General features: G+C 44.5%; 1 protein-coding gene across 4 annotated transcripts in view; it reads right to left on the bottom strand.

Annotated features, from left to right (window-relative positions):
- TENM2 (teneurin transmembrane protein 2) overlaps window positions 1-13,354 on the bottom strand; it is a 1,384,955-nt gene that overhangs the window by 94,625 nt on the left and 1,276,976 nt on the right. The window lies entirely within an intron of this gene.

The following is a 13,354-nucleotide window of genomic DNA, read 5'->3' as shown; positions in this document are numbered from 1 at the left end:
TAAAGGTTACACAGCCTTGGAAACCCTGTGGGGCAGTTCTATTCTGTACATGGGGTTGCTATGAGTTAGAATTGACTGGAAGGCAATGGGCATATCTTTTAAAATTCAAGCTTAATCTCCTTTCAAAGTCTTTGATGTCCCTCCTCTGGGCTACCATAGGCCCTTGGCTTACTTCTATCATAGACCCATAAACATACGGCATTGTAATGACTGGTTTTATGTCTATTTTACCTGCCACCAGACAGTGGATTCTTTGTGGACAGAGTCTGAGTCTTATTCATTCACGCACTGTGGCATTTAGTAGAGGCCCAGTATATATTTGTTGAACGAATAAGTGATTTTTGTGGGGACTCTGTCCAGGAGGTTGGCTGGTTTGGGGAAAGGTGTTTATTACGATCGCCATCAATGATAAGAGGTCTGAGTGGAGCTGGGCCGAGGGTGAGGTGAGCCAGCACCCAGGGTATAAATTTTAAGGAGGTACTCATACTCAGGGTCGTGTAGGCCCGGGTGCCTGGGTGTCTCACTCAGCTCATCTTAGTCCAGGCCCTGGTCCGAGATAGATACTGGCTCATACAGAACAGTAATGGCAGACACCATTCTCCTGAGGGTGATTGGTCCCTTTTGGTGGCAGCGTGCCATGAAGGAATGTACACTGGATTTAGAGGCAGGGAAACAGTCCCAGATCTGCCTCTGAGCTGCTGGCCAGCCTTGAAGAAACCACTTCCCCTCTCTCTGCTGGGTAGCTACTGGGGGCTCTGTATTTGGGCCTTTGTGAGTCTGCCATTCCAGCACTTAGCCATTCCCACAAGTGAAAGAGGTAGCCCCAGAGTCCCAGGAAATTGTGGGGGCGGGGGTTACCAATGATGGCATACCTTGCAGACAGGAAAGGGAAGGGATTACCTTGGGAAGGTTCTGTCTTTGTTCTGAGTGGGGAGAACGGGAGGTATTGGGCACTGTGGTCTGGGGGACACCTTGCAGTTTTCTTTGATTCACACTTGGCCACACAGCACTGGCCCCTGTCCAATCCCCCAGAGCTCTTGGCTGAGAAGACGGAAAGTCAAAGAAAAGACCACAGGCCGTGGGCAGCTGCTCTTGCTGTGCTGCGGAGAACGCCTAGCTATTTAAAGGCCAACTGCTCTACTTTCCCCTGCTCAGCCCCCTGGCATTCCAGTGCATAAGCACTTTGTGGCAAAAATGCATTCCAAACCCAAATGTGGGGGGGAAAATGCTAACACCAATGCTATTTTTCAGGAGGCTGCAGAATTCACGTTTCTGAGGGGCTGAGGTTGTTAACCCTTACATGGCCAAATTATTTTTTTTTATACATGTCCCATTATGAAACTACTGGGACATATGAGGCCCAGTTAAGTTTTGTTCTTTTCGAGTTTCATGAGCTGACAGTGACTCACTCATAGTACGAGCTGCCATCTGATCACTGGAAAACACAAGTCCTACCTCCCTTCTTTGCATCTCGAGGTTCTTGGGCTGCTAATGTCCCATCTTGGGATGCTAGTACCGTCTGAAAGGGACATGTACAAGAAAATAATATGGCACAAAAGGGTTAGGATTTAACCGGGCCTGGTCCCTGGTAAGTACTCAATAAATGTTAGTTATTGACATTAGGGAGCCCTAGTGGTGAAGTGGAAACTCTGGTGGCGTAGTGGCTAAGTGCTATGGCTGCTAAACAAAGGGTCGGCAGTTTGAATCTGCCAGGCACTCCTTGGAAACTCTATGGGCAGTTCTACTCTGTCCTAAAGGGTCGCTATGAGTCGGAATAGACTTGACGGCAACGGGTTTTTTTTTGGGTAGTGGTGAAGTGGTTAGGAGCTCGGCTGCTAACAAAAAGGTCAGCAGTTCAGATCCACCAATTGCTCCTCAGAAATGCTATGGGGGCAGTTCTACTCTGTCCTTGGGCATTGTACAGTGTTTAGCAGCATTTCTGCCTCTATCTACTATACACCAGTAGCAATGCCTCTCCTCCAATTGTGACAACCCAAAATGTCCCTAGATGTTACCAAATAATCCCTGTGCTGATCACATAGATGCCCCTGGGAAGCAAAGTCACCCTGGTTGAGAACCACTGGTCTGGACTGAGGGGAGATTGTAGAAACAACAGAGCTAATATTGGCACCAGGGGCCTTGAACCTTTATCCAAACGCTAGTGACAAAAGCCAGCTTACTTGCTGCAGTTTCAAAAAGGACCTTGGTCAGGGCAAAAATCCTATGTAATTTAAACATTACCTCTTATAAAATCAATTGCCATCGAGTCAGTTTCAACTCATGGAGATCCCATGTGTTACTGCTTTGCCATCAGTTAAATCTGTGGCAAAGAGATTTAATTCCTTAAAATAAGTCCATAGAGATTTAAATTATTAAAAAATTTTTTCAGATAATGCATTTTAATAACAATTTTATGAATATCTGATTTGTCATCTAAGCAGGGAAAAATACAATCCCTTAAGAGACATTTAGTAATCATTTAAACTACTAAAGAACTGATTAGAAAACGAGTAAGACTGAAGGTGCCATGTTGGGTAAACTCATGCACTTTAAGCGCATTTTTAGTTTTTTAAACAAATTCAGCAGTCAAATTAATTTACTGGGAACAGGTTTTCAATGGGAAAATTTTAGCGTTGAGGCAATTTTTCCTGAAGCCTCTTTACCAGTACAGGTTCTGTACCTTGTTCAAATGTTCTTCAGAAATATTTTCCAAATTTTATTGGTGTTTTAGAAGAATTGAGAAAATGGCCTCAGTGTTATAAAACAATATTTCATAGTGGTTAGCTAAAAGGCCTGTTGTAAATCTTAACCTTTTTGAGCCTCAGTGTTCTTATCTGTAAATGGAAATAATATAACGAGATAGACTCATTGATCTTGTATTACAGTGTGAAGAGGCAGACAACATACAAGAAAGATAGAAATGGGGCATGTGCTGTAGAAGAAACACCAAAGGCTGATGACGGCAGAGAGACAGAGGGGGATTTTGTAGGGCCGACACAGGCCTCTCTGAGGAGGTGGTGTTTGAGCTAAGAACTGAATGGCTACAAGGAGCCAGTAGTGTCAAATACCTGGGTTAGAGCATTTCTGGCCCTGGTTCAGCAAAGGTCCCAGGGTGGGACTCAATTTAGCATGTATGAGGATCAGAAGGCTGGCCAGAGAGGATGGAGCCGAGGTGCTGGGGGGTGGTAGGAGGCCTACCCAAGAGGAAGCAGGGGGTGGCTCCTTTAAGCCAAGGTGAGACATTGATCCCTTTAAGGGCATGGCATGATCTGATCTATAATTTCAAGCATCCCTCTGGCTGCCATGTGGAAGAACAGAGAGCAACCGAGGCAGAAGCAGCCGAAGAGAGACCTGTTGGGAGGCTCTTTCAACATTGGTGGCTCAGTGGTAGATGCCTTGCCTTCCATGTGGGAGACCCACGTTTGATTCTCAATGCATCTCACGTGCAGCTGCCACCCATCTGTCCGTGGAGACCGGTATGTTGCTGAACAGACTTCAGCAGAGCTTCTAGACTAAAATGGACTAGGAAGAAAGGCTTGGCAGTCCACTTCTGGAAATCAGCCAATGAAAACCCTATGGAACACAACATAGGTTGTGTCTGATCCACAACTGATCATGGGGACGGTGCAGGACCAGCATTTTGATCTGTTGAACATGGTGTTGCCAAGTGTCGGGGGCCAACTCAATGGCAGCTAACAAGAACAGGTGCGTACAAAGCTCAGCGCAGTGTTTAGTGTATGTAAGTTCTCACGAACCTTACTGATCATAATTTTTATATGTAATGGAGAATGGGTTGTATCCCTGCTTTTTTAAAAAATCTCTATATTATAAAGTAGCCCTGGTGACGCAGCGGTTAAGAGATTGGCTACTAACTAAAAGGTTGGCAGTTCTAATCCACCACCACTCCTTGGAAACCCTGTGGGGCAGTTCTACTCTGTCCTATAACGTCGCTATAAGTCAGAATCGACTTGATGGCAAGGGGTTTCTTTTTTTTTTTTTTGGTATATTAGAAAACTGAAACTCAACCATTAGTTTCCTAAACAGAAGATTCATGCATCAAAGATCTTATTTCAACTGGAAGATCCAGAACAGTTTCAGGCCCCTGCTGCCATGTGCTCCTTTAGGATTTCAGCTGGGGCTAGTTTTGCTTCCCTCCCAAAGAAGAGAGACTCAGCACCTGGCCAACTGGCAGTGACCTCAAGGCCAAGCTCTCCTCCTAAGCATTAGATATATTGCGTTCCTCTCTGGGAGCAGTCAGGGACTCTGTTTACGGATCCAGCTACGTTTGCCACGAGGTCTTTGGACTGCAACGGGAACACTCATCCAACCCAATTAATGGAGCAATGTTGCATTTCTAAGCTGTCCCCCACCCAACCAACCATCAATGTGATTTCCACACATTAATCAAGGCATTTACAATGGGCTCACCAAGTTTTATCTCTTATTGGATGAAGGAGCTAGACTATTTGGACTTGAGAAGCATAACTCTTCCAGGGTCCCTAAAGTCCCTGGCTTGGCTCTTCTAAATGCACAGACAAGGTGAGTTATTAATTAACAAGTGAGATAAATGCCGGAATAGCATCCCTGAATCATGTCAAACCAATTTGAATGGTTATGGGATGGAGAGGGAGGGGGAGGTTGCAGTGGCGAGGGGTGAGTTTCCTCTGTTCCAAGTGCTTTGGACAGACTCCAGTGTTATTTCTCCTCATTTAGACCTGGCTGGAGTGCCTCGGCTGGCGGGCCCGGCGCTCAGGCCAGCATCCTCACATCTCTTAACTGAAGGCAACCTCCTCTGGAGCAAAACAAGGAATGAAGGCTTGCAGATGGAGGTGGGTTGGGAATACTGTCTGCAGTGAAGTCTGAGTGGAGTCTTTAATTTAGCAAGGGAAATGAAGATGCTACCAGTGAACCGAAGAGGTCCTACCAGAAGATGCTGATCACGCAGATGGCTTTGACGACTCTCTGGGGAGATAGGCTGAAGATGCTGGGCTTCAAATTGTGATGGGCTTTCACTCGTATCCTGCAGCCGACACCCATACGCCATGACAGTCACTTCTCTATGCTCCTACTGAGCTAAGGCATTCCACCCCACCACCGCTCACACTGTTTGTAATAATAACCGTAACTTCTTTATACTTCTTATCTTTTCAGATGGAATGTGAGCTCTTTGTGGGAACATGTCATATTTGTCTTGGTATTTCCAAAGGCCTATTTTCAGCACCTAACGTTTTGTGGATCCTCAAAGAATGTTTGTTAAACCATGAATGAATAAACTAATGGGTGGATGGATGGATGAATTCACACCCTAACGACACGCAGTTAAAGGCTTTTTAAATTGTGAAACATCGGTCACCTCACGAACTAGGAATGAAGGGCACTTGTAAAGCACACAAGTTATTCACTCAGGAACTAAAAACGAAAAGGTGTTCATTTTTTACTTACTTTATCTTGAAGGAAAATTCTTTCCCCACTTCACTCCTCTCATGTCTTGGCAACTGCATGGCTATAGGTTTGGGGCCTAGGTATGATGCTATATCTGGTCTCTGACAATGGGCTGGGTCAGCTCAACCAGGGGAAACTATTATTTAAACAAGTTTTTCTCAAAATGCAGTCTGCAGACCACTTGCATTGGAATCTTTTGGGGTGCTTGCTAAAAATGCATATTCCTGGGTTCCGCATCTGACTTAATCAGAATCTCAAAGGTGGGGGCCTAGAAATGAGAATTTTAAACACGTTCTCTAGTGGGATTTTGCAGTGTTGAAGATCGGCAAGAACTGGTTAAGACTTTGGTGGTTAGGTACAATGAGAAAATTACTGGTTGGGCTCCTTGATGATGGATTCACTCTTCAGTTCCATAAAATTACAACAACATTAGTACTGTTAACGTTAGCAGCAGCCAATATATGGGTATGCTCTAAGGACCAGGTGCCTTGTGAAATGTATTCCATGTATTTTCTCACTTAAAGTCATGACAGCTAATGGAGTTGGCATTTTCATGCCGATTTTACAGGAAATTGAGAATTTGCAAAGCAAAGCGACTTGTAGAGCTGGGACACAAAGGCTGACTCTTAGGCCCAGGCTCCTTCACCATTATGATGTTACAGTATCACCTATTCAAAAACCAGGGAAATGACAGGAAAAGGAGCAAATCCAGGTCATATCAAAAGGCCTAGCTTTCCTTGCAAGCCACCATCCAAGGCACAACAATTGGTCTCTATTCACCTGGAACAACAGAGGAAGGAGAGTCAGGAATAGGAGGAGGATATAGAATGTGTGGTTAATTGCCTCCATGAACAACTGCCTCCTTTGTCATGAGACCAGAAGGAAATGGTTGGTGCCCAGCTGCCATTACTGAACACTTTGATCAAAGGTTCCATAGAAGAATCCTGATCAACAGGGGAAAAATGGAAAACAAAATTTCAAATTCTCATGGATTGTAGACTTTCTGGAGCTATAGGGTGGATGAACCCCTGAAACTACTGCCCTGATATAATCTTTGAACCTTGAACCAAAAATATCCCCTGAAGTCTTCTTAAAGCTGAACAAAATTTAGCTTAACTAGCAAAAAATGTCTACCTTGAGCATTACAAGGAGCCCTGGTGGCACACTGGTTAAAGCAATTGACCGCTAACCAAAAGGTTGGCAGTTCAAAACCACCAGCTGCTCTGCTGGAGAACAATGTGACAGTCTGCTTCCACAGAGATTTACAGCCTTGGAAACCCTATGGGGGTCTCTATGAGTCAGAATCAACTTGACGGCAATGGGTTTGGTTTTTGGTTTGAGCATTATGCTCTTTTAAGAACTATCTATATAGGATCAAATTGACAACAGCAACTCGAAAGACTGGATGGGAACCTTAGGGGGCAGTGAGTTTATGTCTGTGAGAGAGGAGCAACTCAGAAAAGGAGGGTGAGAATGGTTGCACAACTCAAGGAATGTAGTCAATGTCACTAAATAGTACACATAGAAACTGTCAAATTGGTGCATGTTTTTGTGTCTATTCTCAACAACAACAAAATAAGTAAAATTTAAAAGAAAGAAAAAGACTGGCTTTCAGTGCTATATGAAATAGAACAGAGGGGAAATAAATGTACTCCCCTAGTGTAGTAAGGAAGGATGGGATGTAATGGCCACTCATGGACAAACTCAGATACCTCCTCTATCTCAAGACCAATGTGGTATGACTTTGCCTTCCCCATATGCTCTATTACTGCTGCCCTAGGCTGGAGAGGTCCTTGGGTGGTACAGTTAACGTGCTCAACTGCTAACCATAAGGCTGGAGGTTCGAATCCACCCAGAGGCACATCAGAAGAAAGGCCTGGTGATCTACATACTTTGGAAAAATCAGCCACTGAAAACTCTATGGAGCACAATTCTACTCTGACACACACGGGTCAACTCAATGGCAACTGGTATAGAATATATCATGGGATAAACTCCATGGCAATACTAGGCTGGAAAGAGCATCTGATAGGATTTCAGGAGACCTTCAGACAGATTCACACTCTGGCTTGAAAGGACAGCAGTCAGGATTTTGTGGATGGAGACCTGAGACTCCTTCCTGACTGTAAGATCTAGGTGATGAGGGGTGTGAGGAGCCAAGACTGTATTTCCAGGCCAGACGGTCTAACAGTGCCTTCCCACCTTGTGGTTACCACTATTAGAGGAAATCTACACCCTTTCTCCTACCTCTGGCTGTGATGAACTAAATCTCACACCTCTGCCTTGGTGGTGATAATTAAATATTATCTGCCTGTCACTTGGCGCACATGTTGTGTGTATTCTCAGACTTTAATGAGCTGGTATTTGTCTTCTGTAAGCAAAAATATTTCTTTGAGTCTCTTCTTTTTCAAATTGGGGTGAGCAGTTCAAGTAAAGATCTCTTGCAATTAAAAAGACAGTCTGCTTGCTGGCACGTCTGTCTGAACAGTTTCCACTTCTTTGTAGGGGCAATGGCAGGTAAAGCTTCTGCCCTCAGAATCAGACATTGCTCCCTGAGGTTATGTTAGCAGTCACACAGCTGGGGGTGTTGGGAGACTTTGAAAGCGATAGGAGTAAGAAGGTAGGGAGCCAGAATAAATTGTTTTTGTGGGATATTCTAAAATAGTGTTTTGCAACAGGGTTTCTCATCTGAACATTGCAGAACACAAAATATTTCAGTGACAATTTTCTCAATTCTCCCTGTCGTTGTGTGCCATCGAATCGATTTCAACTCAGAGTGACCCTATTTGACAGAGTAGAACTGCCCCATAGGGTTTTGAAGGAGTGGTTGGTGGATTTGAACCACCAAACTTTTGGTTAGCAGCCTGAGCTCTTAACCAGTATGCCACCAGGGCTCCAATTCTCTCTAGGAAAGTACTTAGTACCATTCTAGATGCATAGGAGAGGGGTTAATCCATTACATACAAGAGATGTCTTTGGACAATGGTTCTCAAAGAGTAGTCCTAGATCAGCATCACCTGGGAATTGACTGTTGCTGGTTGCCATTGAGTCAGCTTCGACTCATGACGACCTTTTTATAACAGAACAAAATGTTGCCCAGACCTGCACCATCTTCATGATTGTTGGTATGTCTGAGTCCATTGTGGTGGCTCCTGTGTATTTTGAGTGCCTTCCAACGTACGGGGCTCATCTAGCACTGTACTGGACAATATTTTATTGTGATCCATAGGGTTTTCATAGGGTAATATTTGGAATATTGAATATACCGTGGACTGCTGGAAAAACAAACAAATTGGTTTTAGAAGAAATATAACAGGAATGTTTCTTAGAAGCAAGAATGGTAAGATTTCGTCTGCCTTACTTTGGATACATTATCAGGAAAGACCAATTGCTAGAAAAGCACATCTTGTTTGGTAAAGGGTCAATGAAAATGAGGGAAATTCTCAGTGAGTTGATTTGATACAATGGCCTCAACAATGGGCTCCAATATATAAAAGATCATGGAGATGGTAAAGACTGGGCCAAGCTTTGTCCTCTTATACTTAACATTGCCATGAGTTGGAGATGACTCAATGGTAACTAAAAACAACAATTTTTGGAAATAGATCACCAGGCCTTTCCTCCTACTCTGTCTTCATCTGGACTCTCCACTGAAACCCGTTCACCATAGGGAACCCTGCTGGTATTTGAAATACCAGTGGCGTAGCTCCCAGCGTCACAGCAACATGCAAGTCACCAGAGGATGACAAACTGACAGACGAGTGGTAGGGAAATTTACTAAAAAGACAGATTTGTGCATTCTACCCCAGACTTACTGAGCCAGAAACTCTGGGGGTTGGGCTCAACAATCTGTGTTTTCTGAAGTCCTCCAGGTCATTTTGCTGCAAGCCAAACTTTCAGAACCACCAGTAGCCCTAAAGCACCAGGGCTTCATTGTCTCTTGGAGGAACCCATATTGAAAAGGGCAGTTAAGGGCTTCAAATATCTATATATCTATATTTGTCTGTGTATCAGTTTAAGATTAAAAATATATATATATATATCACTTTAAATTGAACTTTTTATTTTTAAGTATAGTGTTCCTAGATGGAAAAATGATTTGCCTTTTCCAGCCCACTTTGGAAGAGCACTCTATTATTTTCCCCATTCATGAGATGTATAAGAAACGTGTTCATGGCAGCTGCTCCCTGGGCCTTCATTCATGTTTCGCCTGGCTGCCTCCTCCGTCCCACAGCCAGGTTTACAAACCCACACGGCCGTTTTGGAGAATTCACAAAGCCGGGCAGAGCCTAGGGCAGAACTCCCACCACCACCGAAAAACCAAACCCAAAAGTGATCTAATTAGTGTGCAGCAGGCAGGGGCAGATTATCCAATAAGCAAGGTAAGCACGGGCTTACTTGTGCTTACTTACTAATCTGTAGTGAACAATTTCACAATGATTAGTAAGTAAGCCTGTGTTTACCTCGCTTACTGGGTTATCTGCCCCTGTCAGGGATTGTGAAATTGAAAAGAGGCTTTGATTCTGTAGGTAGGTGCTGTGGGGTCAGCAGAGATAGATGCCAGCCATACCTAGAAACAGAATCTTTGATGTGGTGAAAAAATGTGAAATTGTTCACTACGTATGATCTGGTAAGCAAGGTAAGCACTGTGCTTACCTTGCCTATTCGGTAACGCGCCCCTGGCTGCACGACTGGATCTGGAGTTGATGAGAAGTCACTTTAATATTTATCAATAAACAGCAAAGTGCTTAGCACACCTCTAGGGAAGTAATTAACCATAAAAAGAACACTCTGCAAGGAGGAATCTCCTCCAAAAAAAGAACTCAGTTAATTGAGAACCGCTTACGCCAGGTGAGAGAGAATCCGTGTCTACCCCTCTCACCTGACATAAGCAACTCTGAATTCACTGGGAGTTTCTTTTTATAAACACTGTGTGGAGCCTCTTTTTCTTTGTGGTTAATTACTTCCTTGGGAGGTTCACTTTAATAGTTCCCATAACAAGGCCATTATTGTCTTTTGCGTAATCACTGCCTCATTTGCTTTTGTGCCCTGCCTTTCTGACGCTTTGCCCCTATTGCCAGGAGGGACCCAGCATTGTGCCTGCGCGGCAGTCATTAGGCCCAGAGTCCCTGCAGTGCCTGCCAGGCCTTCTGCAGCTCCACCACTTCAGGAATTTGCTTTCTGGCTAGTGGGAACTGGAATCAGGGTTGGGACTGCTGGAGAGGGGCGTGGTGGCACAGGGCACATTCCAGAGACTGGGTCCCTCGGAGTGCCCTGCCTCCCTGTGTGCAGCATTCCAGCAATTTGCTACGCATTCAGCTGCTGACACTAGGAATGGAGAAGGGAGCCAGGACAGGGGCTCCTCTCTGTAAGAGAAGAATGTGATCTGTAAGCAAACATTGTGCTCAGTGGAGCCACCAGGGACCCAAAGCAGAAACAGCGAGCCTTACCAGGAAAAGTAGGCTGATTTTGACTCTCTGTCTATAACAGATGCATTATATAGTTACGCCTCACCTCATTCAAAAATGAATTAAAGTGGTTCTATTTTGGTTCTGTTTCAGGAAAGAGAAAATGAATGAATGGGAGCGCTGCAAACTACATTAGGTCTCGACTTTTTGAATGTCTACTCCTACTGATTTAGGCACATTTGTTTACTTATATGGAGCCCTGGTGGCGCAGTGGTTAACAGCTCGGCTGCTAGCCAAAAGGTAGCCAGTTTGAATCCACCAGCTGCTCTCTGGAAACCCTATGGGGCAGTTCTACTTTCTCCTGTAGGGTTGCTATGAATAGGAATCAACTCAACGGCAGCGGGTTTGGTTTTGGCTTTTGGGTTACTTATACATTACGTAAATGTACAACTGCAATAATTGATTGTGAACATTGCAAAACAGAGAAATAGAAGAGGATGAAGAAAAATGAAAGGAATGTCTAGTTCTTTCGTCCGTCACCTTGATGGACTGCAGCCCACTTTGGACCCCACTGAAGCCTACCGGCTGGGGCTGGTAGGGAGTGACTGACTCTGACTTGGTCACTACTGTTCTAAGAGCCTAGTGAGTGTTTCTTGACACGCTCGGGCGCGAAGTGAATGGTCTGAGGTTCCAGTTCACCCAGAGGCACTTTGGAGGAAAGGCCTGGCAATCTAATTCTGGAAAATCCGCCACTGAAAACTCTATGGAGCGCAGTTCTACTCTGACACACATGAGGTCACCAGGAGTCAGAATCACCTCCACGGCAACGGATTAGCACAATGTCTGGCACACAGCAAGTGCTATACACAGTTGTTTTTTAATCAAATAATTACAGACTCATAGGTTCTCTTATACCCTGAAGTAACTTCTGCAGTCCTGATTAGTTATTAAAGGGGTAGTTCACACATCTTTACTGATATTTGTGGAACATCACATGATATTCTTAGGAAATCAAGAGGCCCATGTGCTAATGCAACTCCATGTGGCCCCAGAAAGCTTAACGCTACATCAGGAAGTTACACGGGAAATTCAGCTCAGACATTTAGAACAGGAAGGGCTAACTTTTTTCTGTAAAGGACCAGATATTAATATTTTAGGCTTTGTGGGCCATATGGGAGTAGCTCTGGTAGTGAAGTGGTTAAGCACTCAGCTGCTAACAGAGAGGTTGAAGGTTTAAACCCACAAGCCACTCCGTGGGAGAAAGATGTAGCAGTCTGCTTGGGTAAACATTTCAGCCTTGGAAACCCCATGGGGCAGTTCTACTCTGTCCTATAGGGTTGCTATGAGTTAGAATCCACTTGACGGCTACGGGTTTGGTTTCGTTTGGTGTGGGCCATATGGTCTCTGCTGTGACTACTGTATTTTTTGTGCCCATGTAAATAATGCGCCCACACATATAACGTGCATAGTGTGCCTAGGACAATAACGCATCAGGAGGTTGCCTGGTTGTCAAAAAATATGTAATGCGCATGTTATTTGTGTAAAAATACAGTAGTCGCCTGTGCCATTGTAGGTGAAATCAGCCATAAACAAAACATAAATTAATGGGTGTGGCTGAGTTCTAAGACAACTTTATTTATGGACACTCAAATTTGAATTTTATGTAATTTTCACTTGTCACAAAGTCTTATTCTTTAGATTGTTTTTTTTCCCCAACCAACAAAAATGGAAGAACCACTGTTAGCTTGAGGTGCCAGTGGGCTGCAGTTGGCCACAGGGCATAGTTTGGTGACCACTGATTTAGCAAAGGCTCTGTCTCGGTCCCCATTTTACTAGTGGTGGTTGTATTATTTTTGCAAAGTTACTTAACACTTCCTAGGCCTCAGTTGAAGGTGCCCTGGTGCCACAGTGGTTAAGCACTTGGCTGCTAACTGAAAGGTCAGCGGTTTGAACCCACCAGCCATTTTGCAGGAGAAAGATGTAGCAGTCTGCATTTGTAAAGATTTATGGCCTTGAAAACCCTGTGGGGCAGATCTACTCTGTCCTACAGGGTCGTTATGAGTCAGAATTGACTCAGTGGAAGGGGGTTTTTGATAGGCTTCAGTTATGCAGTCCCTGCATGGTGCTAACGGTTAATGCACTGGCTTGCTAATTGAAAGGTTGGAGGTTCAAGTCCACCCAGAGGTGCTTCGAAAGAAAAGCCTAGCAATCTACTTCTAAAAAATCAGCTACTGAAAACCCCATGGAGCACAGCTCTACCCTGACACACAGGGGGTCACCAAGAGTCGGGAACTGACTCAACAACAACTGGTCGGTTGGTAGGTCTCAGTTTCCTCATCTCAGAGGCTGTAAAGTAACTTCTCAAAGGGCTGTAAGGAGGAAGGGATGGATTGTTTACGGAGTCTTTACACGGTGTGAGGCACATATTGTCATCATCATCACTGATTGTTTGTAACTCCTAACCTGAAAAGGTCTGGCAGGAACAGTCACCCTGAAGGCAGAGC

Source organism: Elephas maximus, chromosome 2 (genome assembly GCF_024166365.1).
Source record: "Elephas maximus indicus isolate mEleMax1 chromosome 2, mEleMax1 primary haplotype, whole genome shotgun sequence".
NCBI classification, from domain to species: Eukaryota; Metazoa; Chordata; class Mammalia; order Proboscidea; family Elephantidae; genus Elephas; species Elephas maximus.
The sequence above is the reverse complement of the archived record's forward strand: the minus strand, read 5'-3'. Positions and strand labels throughout refer to the sequence as shown.